The sequence below is a fragment of the Falco biarmicus genome, chromosome 1 (genome assembly GCF_023638135.1).
Source record: "Falco biarmicus isolate bFalBia1 chromosome 1, bFalBia1.pri, whole genome shotgun sequence".
NCBI classification, from domain to species: domain Eukaryota; kingdom Metazoa; phylum Chordata; class Aves; order Falconiformes; family Falconidae; genus Falco; species Falco biarmicus.
In genome coordinates, this window is record NC_079288.1 from 98,945,673 (window position 1) to 98,957,925 (window position 12,253).

Sequence of the window (12,253 nt, forward strand, 5' to 3'; positions counted from 1 at the left end):
CGGCCGCCTTACATGAAAATACCTCCCATCCTCATCCGAATGCATTCAGCTCTGCAGTCATGCTGTGGCTTCTAAATTTAAGAGAAGATTGTCTCTTCTGATGTATCTGTTCCATCTTTTTTGTAAGTGACTACTCATTGGCTTAGATAGTATCTAAGAATAACCTTATACAGGTTGGTGGTATAGCTTTTATTTGAGAATCACACCTGGAATGTAGCCCTTAAATGGAAGGAAAAGCCCTAGTTTACAATAGCTCTAACAGCTGCTCTGTATGAAGCTGAAACTCTCCAGATCAGTTCTGAACAAGAAAATAGTTAAATTTGAATTTGAGGTTCTTGCAGCCCAGCAAATGCCTAATCATTAAATGCCTAATCATTAAACTTTAAGGTATACAGAGAAATCTCTCTTCCATTGATAAAATGCAATTTATCAATGGCAATTAAATCATATTCTGAGTTTAGTAATTTAAAAGATGCATCTCCTTTCTTAAATAGGTATCAAATAACATTTCAACTTTACATGCTGTATTTTCTCACAAAAAAAAACCCAAAAAAACCAAAATTATTTGCCTATTTCCAAATGTGTCAAGGAGGAAGTAATTATCAAAGTATGTGTTAAATGCAGCATCTTCATATTACAAACTCCAAAATATTTTTTTAACAATCCAGATTTTCATGTGGTAAAGTATTATCCCTTCTTAGAACACTTGGCAGTGTAAGAATGGGATTGAGGCAATAACTTCCAGAGTCTGTTAAGCACTCAGAAATACACAGTCACCTGTTTACATGATGAGCTCATCTTGTCATGTACTTGTGTCCAGGACAGCATGGCCCAGCTCTGGTTTGATTGTTTTTTACTCAAGGTGTTAACGGTTTGCCTCTGAAAGCTGAAGACACAGAATATGAGTTTCGGGGAGGAGATGAAAAAAATAGTAGATGATACATGAATTAGCAACCATGTTTTTAAACTAGGCCTGCTACCATTTATCAGATTTATTAGTGGGTTTATCCCCTAGATGGTCATCATAAAATGAAAAAAAAAAAAGAATATTGGAATGGAAGGTTACAGCCTTCTTTGATGAAATGACTGGCTTGGTGAATGAGGGGAAAGCAGTAGATGTTGCATAGATGTTGCTTATCCTGACTGTAGCTTTTGATGCCGTCTCCCATAATATCCTCATAGACAACCTGATTAAAAACAGCCTAGTGAACAGTTAGGTGGATCAAATACTGAATGAACTGCCTGGATCAAATGTTGTGATCAACAAGACAAAATGCACCGGGAGGCCAGTCACCAGTGGTATACCCCAAGGGTTTGCACTAAGCACAGTGACGTGCGGAATTGGACTCTATAACTCGAAAGTTATAAAGTAGGTATGTTTATTGCGCGCAGATGCACGGGGGATCGCTCCTCCACAAGCGTGCATACCCGAAGTGACGAACCATCTCACATTTATACAATGAACAAATGAATATTCAATTAACGCCTATACATATTTGTTACCTAAACCCCGCTTCGTATGTTAATTAGCTTATCAGTCCGTTTCCTGGAATGTGGTGGTCTTGCAGGTTTGTAGGTGATTCATGTTCTTGTGACCATCCGATCTTCTTCAGGTGATTCATGTCCTTGTGACCACCCGATCTTCTTCAGGTGATTGTGACCACCCAATCTTTTCCAGCAAGGAGACTTAGCACTCCCTCCCTCTAGATAGCATTTGAATGTCTCTCATCTTTTCTTATTCTCTTTTAAATAGCCCCTTTGTTAGAGGAAGAAGGGCAGGCGTCTCCCCTTTGTTAACAGAGGAAGAGGGGCAGGCGTCTCCCCGTCTCCCCTTTGTTAGAGGAAGAGGGGCAGGCGTCTCCTCAAAACTGTGGTTGTCACCGCACCCATGACTAGTCACCATACCCACATTCCTTAAGCAGACACATACAATCACAATCCATATCCATTATCCCCATTTCACATTATTTCTCCATATCAACAGCATTGCCAGCAGGTGGACGGAGGTGATCCTTCCCCTGTACTTGGTGTTGGTGGGACATACCTGGAGTGTTGTGTCCAGTTCTGAGCTCCCCGGTAGAAGAGAGGCATGGTTGTAGTGGAGCAAGTCCAGTGAAAAACCACAAAGATGATAAAGGGACTGGAGTACCTTTTGTCCGAGGAGAGGCTGAGAGATATGAGACTGCTCAGCCTGGAGAAGGGAATGCTTGCAAGGGATCTTATTAATGTCTACAAGTGCCTGCTGGGAGGGCACAAAGAAGATGGAGCTAGACTTTTCTTAGTGGTGATCAGTTGCATAGGAGTAATGGGTACAACTTGAAATACAGGAAATTCCATCTGAATGTAAGAATAACTTCTTTATTATAACAGTTGTTGGACACTGGTGCAGGTTGCCCAAAAAGTGTGCATTGTCTCTGTCCTTGGAGATACTCAGAACCCAACTGGGCATGGCTCTGGGCAACCTCATGTAGGTGAGTCTGCTTGAGCAAGGGAGTTTGACTACCCAGACTCTGTGTCCAGTTGTCACGGTTTAACCCCGGCCAGCAGCCAAGCCCTACGCAGCTGCTTGCTCACTCCCCACACAGTGGGATGGGGTAGAGGATCAGAAGAGTAAAAGGGAGAAAACTCATGGGTTGAGATAAAGACAGTTTAGTATGTAAAGCAAAAGTCGTGCACACAAACAAAGCAAAACAAGGAATTCATTTACTGCTTCCCATCGGGAGGCAGGTGTTCAGCCATCTTCAGGACAGCAGGGCTCCATCACGCTTAACAATTACTCGGGAACACAAACGCCATAATGCTTGATGTCCCCCGCTTCCTTCTTCTTCCCCCCCAGCTCATATGGTATGGAATACCTCTTTGGCTGGTTTGGGTCAGCTGTCCTGGCTGTGACCCCTCTCAGCTTCCCGTGCCCCTCCAGCCCTCTCGCTGGCAGGGCCTGAGGAACTGAAAAGTCCTTGACTTAGTATAAACATCACCCAGCGTCAACTAAAATCATCAGTATGCCATCAACATTGTTCTCACACCAAATCCAAACACAGCACTGCACCAGCTACTAAGAAGAAAATCAACCCTATCCCAGCTGAAAATAGAACAATAGTCAAGTTGAAATACAGGAAATTCTGTCTGAACATAAGAAAAACTTACTTACTGTGTGGATTGGCAAACACCGGAACACTCTAATCTCCTTGTCTTTTCCTAAAAACTGTGACCAATTCAGCTTTTTTATCCTCTGATTGCAAAATTGATTATTTCCACTTATATGTAGTAGTCTAGTCTGTTTTGAAATTATTCTTCATTATTTTTTCAGAACATTTCTTCAAGCTGACAGAAAAGAATGATTTTGAATTATTTTCCTTTAATGTTATAGCATATCTGCTTATCTTTTTGTTATGCACAAATCAAATTAGTGTATTTTATCACCCAGGTGATTAATTAAAATACTGATTACAACTAGACCCTGGAAACATTTTTGAAGATACATCTCAAAATATCCCTTACTGTTGGCAGTAAGCTAATGATAACTACTCTTGTGCAGTTATGCAATCAGTCTTGTAACTTCCATGTAAGTCATTCCTTGTTACTGATGTTCTCTGTCTGAATTTAACTTTTTGGTCTTTTCTAACTTTGCCAGGATTTTACAAAGGAAATGCTGTCTCTTATTCATATCAACAAGATCAAGAGACAATAAATAGACACAATATTATACAGCTTTTCAGAATGTCCATCTCTCTTCTATGAATGACATTCAAATCCAGCTGTATTCCAGTCATCTGTTCTCTACCAGCTGAACTCTGTGCATGTGCTTTACATGTGTGCGTGTGTATTTAAACACCAGACACACGTACAGGAACGACAATACTTCTAACCAGAATTTCAATTTTCAGTTAAATAAAGCTATATTCAAAATGGCCAAATTACCTTCAAATTTTTCATTAAAAAAACAGGGTTTTTTTCTAATTTCAGACATTACAGGGGAATGCATTTAATTTATATTCTTTACAAATTAGCACACATAATAGTGAATTCTTTTCACTGTTTCCAATTTCAGTCCATAACAGAAAATGTCATCATCCTAACTCTAATTAATTACTTTAGTATCAATCACTACCTAGAACTGAATGTTTGTAATGTAAAAACAATGTTTCCCAATGATGTTTTACTGCAAGTATTTGAGATATCATATTTCTTGCGGTAATGTAATTGATTTTCTTCAAGTGTTATCTTTCTCATGCAATCTTCTGTAAAAATACCTTCACTGTATAAATATCAGTAGGAAGATAAATCATATCTTTTAATCTGTATTGGTATTGTGAAGGTTTTTTTCCTGGTAAGTTAGTCAGGAGTTAAACTATACTGAACAAATAGACAATATCAACTTTTTTATCAAGTTGATATCTACAAGTATTTTATCTCTCTGTTCAAATGCACACTTGTTTTCATCATTATGTACCTAGGAAAGTCAAATGCTCAGATTTTTCATTATCCTGTAAAGAGGCAGCATCTAATTTTTATGAGGCCAAGAATCCCCAGATCACCCCCCTGTGATATAATATGGGAAATGAGTGAGTTTATTATTTTGTGTTTAAGATCGAAGTACAGCAAATAGATCAGCATTGTTTATATATGTATCTGATGATTGTTCTGTTGTTGTGCAGGGATACAGATTTACTTTTAAACTCAACCAGGAAAAGGTGACACATAACAGGCAACCAAAATAAGGAGCAAGTTGCAAGTTTATCAGGTAGAAGTATGTTAACTTCACAAGAAAAGCACAGCAGATACAAAAGAACTGTGGTTTTGAGCACCTAAAGTACAAGCCCAAACTCCTTAGAACATTGAAAAATAATTTTTAATTTTTACAGCAGCTGAGATCTCTTTGTAATTTTTTACTGCTTGAACATTCATCAGACATCATAGTTTCTATATAAAATTGCTTCCCTTCAGAAATACTTAATTTTCATGTAATACACTGAAAGAAAAAAAAAATCTTAGCTCCTGGCATTGAGTAATATGGGCATAAATTGTGCTCCTGCAATGTACAATGTTTTTGGGTTTTTATTTTTAAAACATTGACATATTTTGCCTGCCACAGTTACTGAAATTAGCAGTCTGTAATGGAACCTTAGTGCTGATCACCACAGCACACAAAAGCAACAGCAGGTTCTGCTACAGCCATATAACAGAACATATCCCTGTGAACTAGGTCTGGCTGGGATGTTATTTCTCTTCATAGCAGTCTGTATGGTACTATGTTTTGGATTTGTTATCAAGACAGTATTTTAGCTATTGCTGAATACATCCGTATTTTAGCTATTGTTGAGCAGTGCTTACACAGTGTCAAAGCCTTCTCTGTTCCTCATGCTGCACCTTCAGCAAGTAGCCTGGGGGTGGGCAAGAGCCTGGCAGAGGACACAGGGAGGAGAGCTGACCCAAACTGACCAAGGGGATGTTCCACACCACATGACACCATGCTCAGCTGTAAACTGGGGGAGGACGGGGACGGGGGACAGGACAGGGGGGACAGGGGATGTGGGGGGACAGAAGTTCTTCCAAGGTAGCCTGTGTTTGGAACCTGGCTGAGCAGCAGTCTGCTGGTGAGAGGTGTTCTTGCACTACAGGAAGGCCATGCCACACTATTCCAGTGGGAGTTTAGGTTATGGCTCTGTGCAGTCTAACCATTAAAAAGGCATTAACACTTCAGTGTATTAGTTGCTTTCTCATATAGTGAGCACTAGCTGTAACAGACAATCCTTGTACACAGTTTGAGGTTGATTCAGGATCTCCTTGGCATCTTCTGAAATGTGTGAATTTAGTGGGACTGAATTTTAAAGTTTCCTTTCCTCATTTGAACAAAACCAAAATATCTTAATCCTTAATCTTTACCTCACATTTTACTGGCTCTTTCAAATTAGTCTTGTAGCTGTTTGTTCATAGTAAGATAACCTTTAAAACAGCTCTGTTGAACTGCAGATTGCCTCTCTGTCTAAGCAAAATAGATCACTAAGGTGTGACACTATTTGTATTTTTATTCCACCATTTATGCCAGTTCTAGGCTCTGCCTTTTGTAGCTTTTCTCCTCAATGGTATTTATGAGGGTGACTATTGAAGTGTATGAAATTATTTCATATAAATTTATAGTCTTCAAAGTGCCATAGCTCTCTGCAATTCAGATGCCTAAATGCGAACACAAGCTGTGAAACTAGGCTTCTTTCAAGCAGCATGGGTACTGTACCCATCTTTGATACAATTTTGATACACATAGTTATATGTAACTATTTTTATAAAATAGTTAAATTCAAGGAAAACCTTGAAATTTACATTTCTGGTATGCCTCTAGTAAAATGAAGGGCCATCTAGTGTATAGTTTTCAGATGTTTTTGCTAAAAATTTTCAGCAAATAGCATGTGAGTATTATACAGCATACCTGTATTCCTCTGTCTAGTTTTCATCACTACAGCTGCATTTGAAATCAGGATCTTCTTTTCTTACATTTTCATACATTTTGTTCTTAAGTCTGTACCTGCAATTGTATTTCCTTGCAATGCTGATGAGTTAATGCAATCAACTCTCATCTGCTCTAGACCAACATTCACCTTTTATATTCAGGATGAGAACATGTGATGCATACTGGGTATATATAGAGATATTTATATAATAAAATATTTATAAATAAAGCCAAAAAAAGAGTAGCAGAGGTGATGCAAGAAACAATGAAGTTATTTTAAAAATGTTGCCTAGTCTTTTATCCCTAGTACACTGGATTCAAGTCAGTAATGTATGATTTCATTCATATCAATATTTAATTTAATTTTAATTTTAAGAGAAACTGTTCTTTTTTTCATCATAATTGGTATCTTGTGGGGAGAATAGTGTAGTAAAGAACTGAAACTTCAGAAAGCTATAAACTAGGAAACAAAGATCAATAGGTTTAGAAATAAAAAATAAGGGAAGAGAAACACAAAGAAATATGTAAAAGACTGATTTTAAAATGTTTCTGTACAGCATCATTAGTAGTGCTTTTCTTCAAAAAGGTATGCAAATGATTACTGCATTCTAAACCTCCATTCCATAATGTAATATCATTAAAAAGATAAAATGGTGTTCATAGGTGTGATTTACATATTAATACATGTAAATTATCAATCAAATCATAACTCAGCAAATGAAAGTATATACTGTTTACAGTTCATTATGTGTCATGCTAGAGCAACTTAACAATGGAGTTGATTAAGTCAACTCTTATGGTCATCTGGATTATGCTACTGAAGTTTCTGTGATTAATTAACTTGTGAAGCCTAATTACTGTCAACTGAGGAACCTGCAGTGAAATATTTAAAAGAAAGACAAAACAAAGGTTGAATTAGAAAACGTTGGAAGTTCCATAAGTATTCTGAATATAGAATCATAGAATCATTTAGGTTGGAAAACACCTTTTAAGATCATCAAGTCCAACCGTTACCCCAGGACTGTCAAGTCCACCACTAAACCATGTCCCTAAGCACTGCATCTATGTGTTCTTTTAACCAAAACACCTCCAGGGATGGTGATTCCACCACCTCCTTGGGCAGCCTGTTCTAATGCTTGACAACTCTTTCAGTGAAGGGTTTCTTCCTAATATCCAATCTAAACCTCCCCAGGTGTCAATATACACATAGGTTGACTGCCTGCCCAAAATTAAACCAAATATAAGCAGATGCTTTGTTGTTCCCATTACATACTTCTGATAGAAGTACTACACATGCTTCAGTGCTCTACCAACTCAAAACCAGAGGCTGCACACACTATATAACTTCCACAAAAATCTTTGACTGAGATTAAATAATCTTGCACATTCTTTAAAGCAGACTGTTTTTGTGACTGTTATTAGCTGGGGTTGTTTTATAAGGTAATGAATCTGCAGAAATCTGGCTAACATACTGTAATTTTCTGAATGTATTATCTTTCCATAGGATTCAGTTTGATTTGGTTAAACTTTTGATCAGCTGTAAAAGGCTGGGTGTAATTTATTTGTGTACTGATTGGACAGCATATTTTTATTCTTTTGTTATGGATGCAGTAAATCTCATTGGTAGCTCTAGTTCTTTTTTTCCTGATAATGTAAACAGCCTCTGAATTTATTGTTTAGACAAATGAAGTAAAAATATATAAGTTGGAAGAATTTATATTTATTTTAATACATTTGCAATATATATTTATTTGGTATGCCAACACAGAATATCTGTGTCCAAGTAATAGCTCCATCTGCTGAGATGCCCTTCTAAGATCTTTAATAAACTATACTGAACAAATAACTAAAAAAGAAATAACGAGATGGAAGGAAAATATATGCTGCATATTGTCGGTTCCTTTCCTTTATGCAGAATATATCTACCAAAACTGTTTTTATAGAAAGTCATTATACAAAATCAGTTACTATTACCATATTATCCACCCATGATATCATAACTTTTGCTGTAGCAATATATTTTTGTGGTCACCAGATGATGGTTAGCCTCCAAAAAGAAGCTGAAATTAGAAACTCTAGGATAGTCTGCTTCCCTGAAATTTACAATAGAAAGCACAGCTCTCTTTAAAGACTTTGGTTGAGTGTTTTTTCTACTGCAGAATGCAAAAGTGAGGTTAGCAAGTTAAGGGCACTGCATCAAAAGCTGATTAATAGCCTCTGAGTGAGTGAATATGTGTCTGCCATCCTACAGCAAAGGCCATATGTTACACTATCACTTTTATTCCAAACTGCATCTTAGCCAAGTGACAAGAACAATTTCTGACAAGCAAGGAATTCGTCTAATACAAGAGATAGCATAATTTGCAACAGCAGAATTGCTGAATGACCTGTGGACCTAAGACTTACTCTTAGGCAACGTACTGAGGCTTCATCTAATAGTGCCAGTGTTTGTCATCTCTGAAAGGAGCTGAAGAAAATGTCATTCAAAGTCAGTACTTCAGAGTGCTGATTGCAAGATGTAAATTAATGTAGCTTCTTCTAGATCAAATAAGCTCATGGTAGATATCTGAGGCATGATAAATGATGAAAATTGCTTTCACTACAGAAATAATAACGTGTTGGAGAAAGAAACAGTATTACTTTTGGAACTAAACTACAAATTCTAAGACGTCAATATGTTGTGTGAAGCAAGTAAGGTCTGTTTACCCTATTATGCATACAAACTGTTTGTTTTGCTTTTAAATCATACCAGTTACAATAATAAATTTTATTTCTGAATGCACAGTTCTTCAGATAAGTTACTTTGTTACCATATTGCTTTTTTCCTCATGTGACATATTAAATTTAACAAATCAAATTGACTTAATGATTTTACGTCTTTAAAACATTACTAACTGAAAACAGATCAGAAAGCTTAAGTTCTGCTTATTGCAGTGATTGCAGTTACTATATTCACTGCAACAATATCTGAAATGGAGAGAGACAGGAAAGATGTTATTTTGTGAACTGGTGTTTGGCTAAATTCAGAATCTAATTAGTGAATTCTAAAGCATTTGCATTAAGTTAACCCTATAGTTTGGTTCTGATCATATTGTAACATCTATTTGTCTTGTATGCTTCACAGGGTTTTTGCTATTTAGAATGGCAAAAAGTCTTACAAGGACTTTGGCATGTCTCTTTCAGGCTTCCCTGGAAACACAGACATTAAAAATACAGAGAACTAACCAGGCTTTCTGTAACCTGCTAACATGTATTATATCTGTATCAGCATATATTTTACATAGGCTAGCTGATCCTGAAATTGGTGAGAGTGTCATGATTAGAACAGGATGTTTTGAACAGAATAAGAAGCATTTATTAAAGAATTCTCTTTATACTCATTTTGGCTATTAGATACCTTTAAATTTGCACAGAAATCCCAGTATCTCTGAAAAGGCACAGGCTAACTCAAATTTTACAAACTTTTGAAGAAAATATACATGCACAAGGCTATTACTTCCCTTTGCCTCCTCTTTCTCGCTTCCCATCATTTTGTGTGGTAAAAAATAAAGATGGTCTTTGTATCTAAAGTAGAAAAGATTCAGATACAGAAAAAATTTGTGGCTGGTTTTATTGCTGGGAACTGAAGGGAGAGTGATGGCAGAAGCAAAGGAAAACAGTCTATTGGAATCCTCCATCCTGAGCTCAATGCCTAGGTTCCACATAATTCATAGTTAATGCTCCACCAAAGAGAAGCATACCCTTCCGTCTGATAGGAAAATGTATGTTAGCTAAGCATTCATGAAAAAGAGAAGAATTGGGCAGATTTAAGAGACTGACTGGAGAGAGGAAGGCATCTGCTTATGGCCAGTCAGGAGCTTCCATCTGTGTACCATCCTGGTTTTATGAGTCTGTGCTTGTCTCTACCATGTGTGAAGCCAGAGCAGGTGTGCTATTCTCTGAACAGCTATAACGGCTATGATATACGGGATTTAGATTCAAAGCCAAACTCTGCTTGATTTGGAGAAGGACTTTCACTATTTCTTTGTCAGTTCCTATACAGGGTACACCCTGACAGACTTCTGTACAATTGCATGTGGCTTGCTATTCAGTGATTTCTGCAAATATGAACGAGCAAAAGTTTCAGTGCTGCATGAGACCTGTGGCCTCAGGTGACAGCCTAGGCCGATCTTCAGTATATACATGGTGGATGAATTTTCCCAAGTACTTTTGAAAAGCTGGATTTCATACATACTCCAGTTTAGTTCCCATCTGTAAAACAGAAAGTAACGCTTCTCTGCTTAGCTCACCAGACCATTCCTAGGATAAATTAAGCGTAATTCATGTTTCAATCAAAAGTAAAGTGTTTCAGTGCCAATCAATAAAGGCTGAATGAAACAGAATATATCGCCCCTCAATTCATCGACAGTGCAGTGCTTAGGGAATGTTAAATGCCTAGAGAGTGCAGGACTAACACTCCAAGCAAGAATCCCCAATTAAAGTTGTAGGCAGAAAGTGTCTTAATTTTTTCCTGACCCAGGACTCCTTTGTGCTCTTTCTGACCTCAAGAAAACAGCTTCTACATAGAGCACTTGCCTTAAAGGTGGGAGACATGATACTTCTAAATCAAGTATCCTACGTGCAAGGCCCTAGCCTCATGAAATCAGCGATCTGATTGTTAGAGCCAGGCTGTCCAGCCTAACCAGTGGAAAATTTACATGATTAATGAATATTGCTGCAAGGCAAAATACATAAAAAAACTTTTGGAGATGGAATTTTTCCCTGGAATCTTTGTCCTAGGAAGAATGGGAATCATGCTAACCTTTTTTCTATAAGATGGCTACTGACAGCTTCATATCTGTTATTAGTAAGGCTCCTTCAGAAAACATATTGGCTTTTGGGTCACATTTATACTTTTTATCTTTAGTAATCCAAGTTAAATTGACAATAGTGCTGGCATATTTCTACTCTATAGAAGAAATCTCCTTCAAAAATGCTTTCCTTATTGAAACACCTGTCATCAGACTTCATGAATGCAGAATGCGTAGAAAAAAGCCTATATTGAGAAATTATGGGGGGGAAAAAGTCTTCGTATTTAATTTTCTATTATAGCTGTGCCCAATGAAGCAGCATAAAGGACCTTATTACTATACCAAAACAAAGACTTTCCAAAGAGAGTTCTCTAATTTCATATTAGCTTGTTCTACCACTGAAACAGTAGTTACTGCACCAAGTGATACATAAAAATGGGAAAACCAGCAGTTTTCATCAGTTTCAAAGGAACCAGCATTACTGGTGTTCCAAGATGAAAAAATAAGTGCCAACAATGACACTGAGTAGGATAGGAAAAGTATCTATTTTATATGCACCTAATATTTATGTACTGCACAATTTCTTTTCAGATTATCTGTATTTACCTTGAATAAAAAAGATTTCTTTCTGTATTTTGTCTTCAAAAACAGCCTGTAGTTAGTTTTCATCTCATCTGTAATTCTGAGTTTCAGTGCCATCAGCTAAAGTAATAAACATTTCTGCCTGAAAGTGTATTTTAAAGAGAATCTTCTCAAAATTCATACCTTTAATTCAGTAACGCATTGTTCAGGGTTTAAATAAATCTTCCCCTGATTTGAGTGGTAGTTGTATGGATGAATTCACAAACAATTCTTTGTAAATACAGAATTCATAAGCTTCACAGAGAAAAACAAAAAAAGAAAAAGAAGTATATCTAAAGCAGATACATTTCAGAAACAGGAAACTCACTTGTTCCCTAAGGCATGGCAAACATTAAAGCTCATTTGTTTACTCTTTTCCAAACCCCAAAATAAA

The 12,253-nt window shown here is 37.0% G+C and overlaps 1 long non-coding RNA gene across 1 annotated transcript in view; it reads right to left on the minus strand.

The window, feature by feature from the left end:
• Positions 1–783: 783 nt before the first annotated feature.
• LOC130155598 (uncharacterized) overlaps positions 784–12,253 on the minus strand; it is a 37,968-nt gene continuing 26,498 nt past the window's right edge. Inside the window, exon 3 of the long non-coding RNA XR_008824121.1 lies at positions 784–886. This is a non-coding gene — a long non-coding RNA (uncharacterized LOC130155598). The remainder of the gene's footprint in view (positions 887–12,253) is intronic.